Source organism: Aethalodelphis obliquidens, unplaced genomic scaffold (assembly GCF_003676395.1).
Source record: "Aethalodelphis obliquidens isolate GAN/ISIS:26980383/991018 unplaced genomic scaffold, ASM367639v1 scaffold33, whole genome shotgun sequence".
NCBI lineage: Eukaryota > Metazoa > Chordata > Mammalia > Artiodactyla > Delphinidae > Aethalodelphis > Aethalodelphis obliquidens.
This window is the reverse complement of record NW_020837977.1, coordinates 11994050-12001764: the sequence shown is the minus strand read 5'-3', so window position 1 is coordinate 12001764 and position 7715 is coordinate 11994050. Positions and strand designations below refer to the sequence as shown.

Below are 7715 nucleotides of genomic sequence, written 5' to 3'. Positions count from 1 at the left end.
TGTTAAGTGACTTGTCCAAGATGTCAGTATTAACATGGCCTTGGAAAATGGGGAGGGGGAGGGTCGACCCTCTGCCCGCGTTGGAGCAGGGTGCGCGCGGCGCGCGGGAGAATTCATGGCAAATCGTTTAATTAAAGCATATGGAATACGGGAAACAAAAGACTTCAACTAGTGCTTTAGTCTCATCTGAAATTCTACAGGCATGTATCTCGTAAGCAGTATATGGCAGAGTTTTAGGCCAATCTGAGAGTCTTGTTTTTCAGTAGAAATTTCAAGCATTAGTTTTGACTACCACTTGCTATGGAATGTTCAGTTGATGAAACTGAAGGTCTTTCACTCAGAAGAAGTAAATCAAGAACCCGAGGCTCGCGTGCTCCTGAGCTTCTGTGAATGGCCCCGGCGCTGCGAACCACCCTTCCGGGTGGATGTCACTGAGATCCCTGGAGCCTCCTGCTGCCGTCGCTCCTGAGTTTCCTGGTGATGTGGTACCTCAGTCTTCCCCACTACAATGTGCTAGAACGCGTGAACTGTATGTACTTCTATGACTATGAGCCCATTTACAGACAAGTCTTCCGCTTCACACTTCGAGAGCATTGGAGCTGCTCTCATCAAAATGCATGTCTTGTCATCCCGGTGACCTCACACCCCTCAGATGTGAAAGCCAGACGGGCCATTAGAGTTACTCGGGGTGAAAAGAAGTCTTGGTGGAGATATGAGGTTCTTACATTTTTCCTATTAGGCCAGTAGGCTGAAAGCGAAGACAAAGTATTAGCATTATCCTTAGAGGATGAACACCTCCTTTATGGCAACATAATACAAGATTTTTTAGACACATACAATAATGTGACCTTGAAAACAATTATGGCATTTAGGTGGGTAACTGAGTTTTGCCCCAACGCATGGTACATCACGAAGACAGACACTGGTGTTTTCATCAATACTGGCAACTTAGTGAAGTATCTTTTAAATTTAAACCACTCAGAGGAGTTTTTCACAAGTTATCCTCTAATTGATGATTATTCCTATAGAGGATTTTACCAAAACCCCCATATTTCATACCAGGGGTATCCCTTCAAGGTGTTTCCTCCCTACTGCGGTGGGTTGGGTTATATAATATCCAGAAATTTGGTGCCAAGAATCTATGAAATGATGAGTCACGTAAAACCCATCAAGTTTGAAGATGTTTATGTTGGGATCTGTTTGAATTTATTAGAAGTGGACATTCATATTCCAGAAGACACCAACCTTTTCTTTTTATATAGGATCCATCTGAATGTCTGTCAACTCAGATGCATGATTGCAGCCCATGGCTTTTCTTCCAAGGAAATTATCACATTTTGGCAAGCTATGCTAAGGAACACCACCTGCCATTTTTTCCCCTTATATCAGTGTTTATTTATTTTGTTGTTTATTTTTTAAACATCTTTATTGGAGTATAATTGCTTTACAATGGTGTGTTAGTTTCTGCTGTATAACAAAGTGAATCAGCTATACGTATACACATATCCCCATATCTCCTCCCTCTTGCGTCTCCCTCCCACTCTACCTATCCCGCCCCTCTAGGTGGACACAAAGCACCGAGCTGATCTCCCTGTGCTATGAGGCTGCTTCCCACTAGCTATCTGTTTTACATATGGTAGTGTATATATGTCCATGCCACTCTCTCACTTCGTCCCAGCTTAAAAATACGGAACGCTTCATGAATTTGCGTGTCATCCCTGCACAGGGGCCATGCTAATCTTCTCTGTATCGTTCCAATTTAGTATATGTGCCGAAGCAAGCACCCACATGCCATTATTAATTTGACATTCTACCCAAAGCCTGGAGAAGGGAGGGATACTTTGTGGAGACTGTTAAAATTAGACTGTGGAATCTCCAATGGAAAACTCATGGGAAGGTCATTGTGTGGCTTACACAGAACCAAAACTCATGAAGAGCCCATAGGCTGGATACTGGAGGGTTGCACTTGACCTGTGGTTTATTTTGACAACAATCAAGTCAGGCCTTTTAAAGATGATATTTAGAGGAATTAAACATCTGACAAAGGAATAGGAGGTTTTTGTTAATAAAACAAACAATTTGAACATGTCATTCTATAGATTAGAATTTCTTAAATGGGTTTCATTGAATTATAAGCTCATTTGTCCATAACAACAAAGCAGTGTGAAGTATTATTCATTGAACAATCTAGTCAGTTCAGGGTTTTGTGTATATCTTACATGGATTACAGTTTTAAAAATACATAGTTCTGTGTAAAAAAACTGAAGTTATACTGAATAAAATTTCATCTGGTTTTGGTCATTTGGAAGATATGTCAGGATGCTGCAGTATTTCAGAGTTATCAATTATTGTTTAATGTTACTTAGAGTTTTGCACTTTTATGGGTGTTTGAAGTTATGGTTGTTTCAATACTGTATAAACAGAATAGTGAAAATCACTCTTTATATTTAAACTTCTTTTCCAGTTACTTCACTAATGAGTTTATTATGAATAGCTCCATTAATGTGTAGTCATTGGTCATTATTGCATATCAGTAATCTCTTGAACTTTGATAAATATTTTGTCATGGTAACACAGAGAAGAATTAAAGCAAGAAGATCTGAATTACTGTCTTGTTTTTAAAAATATCATCCCCGGTGTTTTTAGATGTCACTTCATCTGTCTCATTTTTCCACCTGGAAATTAGGAGTAGTATAGAATGCCAGGCAGCATGTTTCCTTTTGGAAAGGACTCTGAAGCCAAAAAGAAAAGAGAGAATGTGGTGGCCAGAATATTATGAAAGGAGTGTCATATTTCAGTGCTTGAGTTGGAAAGAGAAGACTAAAGATTCGAGCTGCATTGTTAACTGCTCCGCGTTTTTTCTCATTAACAATCAGTTTGAGAATAAAAAGAAAACAAAAAAACACAGCTCTATTGTTATTAGTTTCACATCAAGAGGAAAGCCCTACTATGTGGTCTAAAATCAAGTCTGATTTCCATGTCATGGTGAAGCACATTTTTTCATAGGAGAGATGATGTAGGTCACCTTTGACCTGCTACTTGGTCAAAGAGGGGCACCCCTTGCCCCCATATTCTCGGGATTGTGCGATTTCCCATTACGCCTGATATGGGACAAGTGATTCCTTTTATCTGGATTACATGATGGTGAAAGATCAAATCTGTTGGCAGAAAATATGAACGTGAAAGTGTATAGTCAGCTCTTGTAATGCTCATATATTTATAATTCTCCTATAAGAAAAGCTTAATTTCAGTTAGAACCATTATAATGTTTGATTCTTTATAACAAGGCTATTTCCATTTCCCTCATCTCAGACCTGATCCGGTTACAATAAAATCAATCAAATGAAAAAAAAGAAAATGGGGAGAAATTATACTGGCTGAACTTCCAGTGGAATGAATTATTTTGGGCTAATTTTCTGCCATGGTTGTGAGAAATCAATAGATTTTGCAGAATTTTGAAAAGCAGCCTTTACTGATGAAGAACATGTTTGGCTGCCTGCAACAGAAGGAAAGTCAATTATAGCGGCTTCATACAACATACGTTAAGGTTTTCATCTAACAACTAAGCCTAGACCCAGGGTGGTACAGCACATTCTGTCATTGTTCCAGGCTCTTTCCTCCTTTGTACTTTCCTTGACACACGGTTTTACCCTCGTATGTGTCACCACATGGTCACAGAATGGCTATTTCAGCTCAACCTTCATGTCTGTGTGTCAGGAAGTCACTGAAGTGGGAAGGAAATCCACAGAAGCTTTCTGCTTATATCTCGATGGTCAGAAATATGTCCCAAGGTCACCCTTATCTGTGATCAAGGTTGGAATATGGAGGGTTTATTTTTCTGGGCACATTTCCACCTTAAACAAAATCTGGATTCTCTCTAGCAAAATCCACTACCTCATGTATATTTAACAAGTAGTTACATGAAAATAAATTTCATAATAAACTCAACGTAATCTTTTGAGGCAGAGCAAGATATCTGCTTTTGGGGAAAAAGGAGTATGGGAAAATATAGTGCAGTGCTATAGCACGTGAAACAAAACCCCTTGCTGTTGAAATTTGGAGAGAAACAAAGTTCATCCATTAACAAGGAATTTCCCAGTTGTGTGGTTTGCCTAGAGGATCAGATACTTTGCGAGCTCAGCATTGATCATCCTGCACTTTACAGCTCTCTGCAGTGTCATTATTATGGTTCATTATACTGTTGGCAACTATCTTGGCCAACCTTGAAGATGAGTTCAAAAAGGCCTTGTCCTGCAAACACTCCTCCAGCTCTGCCTACGCTAAGTCAGCTAGGTTTATCTCCCATCAGCAAGTCATTAGGTGAGAAAAGCACTAAAGGAACTCAGGAGCTAAGGATCTTTGGTGCATCTGCTGTCAGTGCATCAGAAGCCTCTGATCTGGGTACTTCTATCCCATCGCCAGTGAGCGTTGCTGGATTCCACCAGCTGTTAATCCCTGCTAAAGTGCTGGTGGATAAGTTAAAGCAGTGTGTCTCAGATTCTTTTCCACCAGCATACCCTTAAGATATGGAACTAAACCTGGGAAGGTGTTGTGTGTGTGTATGAGGTGAGGTAGGGCGACAGCAATGTGTGTGTGTGTGTGTGTGTGTGTGTGTGTGTGTGTAAAACATGCCACCTGGCATGATTCACTTTTATTCTGGGAAACATCCCACAATTTACCTAGTGGGGAGAGGATTCTTCCACTCTCAATTTACAGACTTCTGTTGAAGTTCCAGGGTGGGTGTGACATTTGGCTAATTCTATAGCTGGCCACCATGATTCATTCAGTGACCCAACCGGAGTCAGTGAGATTCAAGGTTTCTTTTCTCCTGAGATTTCTAGGAAAGAGACTCCTGCTTTTTTCCCCCTGAGATTAAAGACAGAGAAGATATAAAATATGAAGCTTTGGCACTCATCTTTTGGTTATAAGAATACAGTCAGTACGGAGGAGGGAAGATTCTGAGAGAGGATGAAGAAAAACAAAGTCTGGGAGACATCTTTTGAGTCTCTGGACAAGCTGTATCTGGACTTTTCATTTATCTAAGCAAATATTGTGTGTGTGTGTGTCTAAGCCACCTGGGTACTTTGTGCCATTTGAAACAAACAAATGAAAATCACTAGCACGAACTCCATATCCTTGAAATTATTTGAAGTTTTGGGTTTCAGCCTAACAATTTACACACACTTAGCATTCTCCTCAACAATATAAATATATATATATATATTTAAATAGAAAATGTGTTTAAATTTTCATTTAAATCACTTCACTTTCTGCATCAAAATTTTCAAGTGAAATTTATTTTCCAGGAGGAGATGTCATATTTATTATATAGTTTCTCATTCCCTTGACACAATTCTGCATGTGCCAGGTGGTAGATCTACTGCAATTTTAGAAACATAAGCTTGAAGAGCTGTGCATACAAGTATAATAGGGAACTTCTGAATACAAAAAGTTTTCAGGACTCAAAAACATGGAATTATAATGGTAGGATAATAGGCTTTGGCACAAGAAGACCCATTTGGGACTTTACAAATAGACAGTACTCACTCCATCCACAAATAAAGCTTTTTTTGTAGAGGAATACATAAATATAAAAACTCCATAAGCTAGTAACCAGTGGGGTTCACAATCTGAATTTTAACAACTTTATTGAAATAGATCTGTGTAAACAGAGGTATCCCACGTTATAAAGTGTGACACCTGACGTGGATGGAAACCAAACATAATGCTAATGCTTCTGGGGAGTGTGTTTCCTTTAAAAAAAAATCCTCAGGATATTATTTCCCTGTAGTACAATGTGTTTTAGGTTATGAACTACCAAGACCAGTTTTTTCACAAAGTTAGATTAAACCCCTGTAGTACAATGTGTTTTAGGTTATGGACTACTGAGACCAGTTTTTTCACAAAGTTAGTTTACACCCCTATTTTTCAAAGGGTTCAGATTTGAGGTGGGTGTGAAAAACGGTATAGATGCTCGATTCATGCTCTGTGAAAGTCCTTCTTTCCTATCCAGAGCCCAGTGTGCATTAACTGAGGAAAATTGCAGATGACCAAGACATCAAGCCTTTCATCAAATTTCTTTCAAGTGAACTTCTGAAGCAGAAGTTCATTTACCATAGAGTAGAATACATTTGATTCAAAGGGGTTATTTCAACATCTGTATGATTCCAGAAATCCTGAAGAAATGAGGGAAATTCAGCCAGGTATCCTGATGTCTTTGTTCACTTATTAGCTAATACTTCAGTAATGGAAGGCATAAGGATTTTTGTCTTTACGTCTTTATTCATTGAACCTTAAGGCAGCACTGAACTCTAGGTACTGTGGGATCTCTTCTGTGGTCACTGGTCTAAAGAACCTCAATGAAGGGCTTCAACATTTCCGCCTCTTTCTCTATATTTTATTTTCATGAGCTTTCTTCACATAGGAGGCTCTAGAATACTATGCAGTGGTCATAAAGTAGAGCAAATAATTTAATATCCCACCTCCAAATCTTCTGCAATAGCAAAATCTTAGCAAGAAAGGAGAGTATCACTCTTCATCTGCAGCTCTTATTCATCTCACCTGAAGAGTACTGGCTCCAACATTTGCTGTTTCGTTTTGAACCGCAGTATTATATTTGAACATACAATGATTTTTTTCCCTTGACTGAGCCCTACTTTGGTGATTTTCTTTTCCAGTCAAACTAAGGAACTTAACATCACTTTGCTACTACAAGGATAAATGGGCAAGAGAAGTGTCTTTCTGACATCAGGAAATATTTGCAGGGATCGTTTGTGTCCCAGGACCCTTTTGGATTTAACTTATCCCCTGCAAAAGAGAAAGTGTTGTTAGCTGTCATTGCTAAGAATAAGACGTCTATGTAGCTAAGAAAATAGCTACAAAAACTTAATATTTTCAGCAATATACGTACTGAAGACATTGAGAGCTATCTAGAATGCTTTATTAATGTTTGAATCACAAGAGGATTTGTTTTTCACTGCATGCAATGAGGGCAAACAAATAAAATTATTCAAGAACTCTGTTTTCCTATCCCTTATTTTCTCAAGTTGTCCTAATATGATGATGTAACTTTGATCCTTGGTAGACGGTAACTATTTGGGTACTCCTCAATCTTTGTATCCACTTAAATGCTCCACAAAAACTATTGAATGTGCTTTCGAGAATCTTATCTTAAAATAATGCCAACATACTAGTTCTTTAAGGATATACAAATGAAAAGGAGTGCTTATGTATTCATGAAAGTGCTGGAATAACAAATAGCACTTATGTGCTCTAGTAATAAAAGGACATCAGTTTTAAGAAAATGGCAGTGCTTAATTGAAGTCTACAAAATACGATTTGATCCTATCTCCCCCCTTAAATCTTCCAATGAGGAGTAATGAGTGGGTCCAGAAACCCAAGCAGAGAAAAGAAAATTTATATTTATTAGATGTCTACCATGTTTTAGGTACTTTACACATATCAGTTCATTTATATTTATATTTTTTATTATAGAAGCAAATGAGGAAACGTGCATTAATCCAAATAATTCTAGTGATTCAAGAACCACAAAACAAAACAGGGAAAGGAGGTAACTTAATTTATGGCAAAGCCTTGATACCTATTTTGAAAAAAAGCGATACGTCTGAACAATGACAAACATGATGCTGTGACTATACAAGCCCTGGTTCCATGGCAACACTGTCCCAGCCAATCGTGAAGAAGGCAGCCTGGTA

General features: G+C 38.5%; 1 non-coding gene and 1 pseudogene across 1 annotated transcript; one reads left to right on the top strand and one right to left on the bottom strand.

Moving 5' to 3' along the window:
• Window positions 1-295: 295 nt before the first annotated feature.
• On the top strand, window positions 296-2510 carry LOC113631404 (UDP-GalNAc:beta-1,3-N-acetylgalactosaminyltransferase 1-like; annotated as a pseudogene).
• On the bottom strand, window positions 1682-1784 carry LOC113631578 (U6 spliceosomal RNA). Its single transcript, XR_003437443.1, has one exon. It is a non-coding gene; the product is annotated as a U6 spliceosomal RNA (small nuclear RNA).
• Window positions 2511-7715: the final 5205 nt, after the last annotated feature.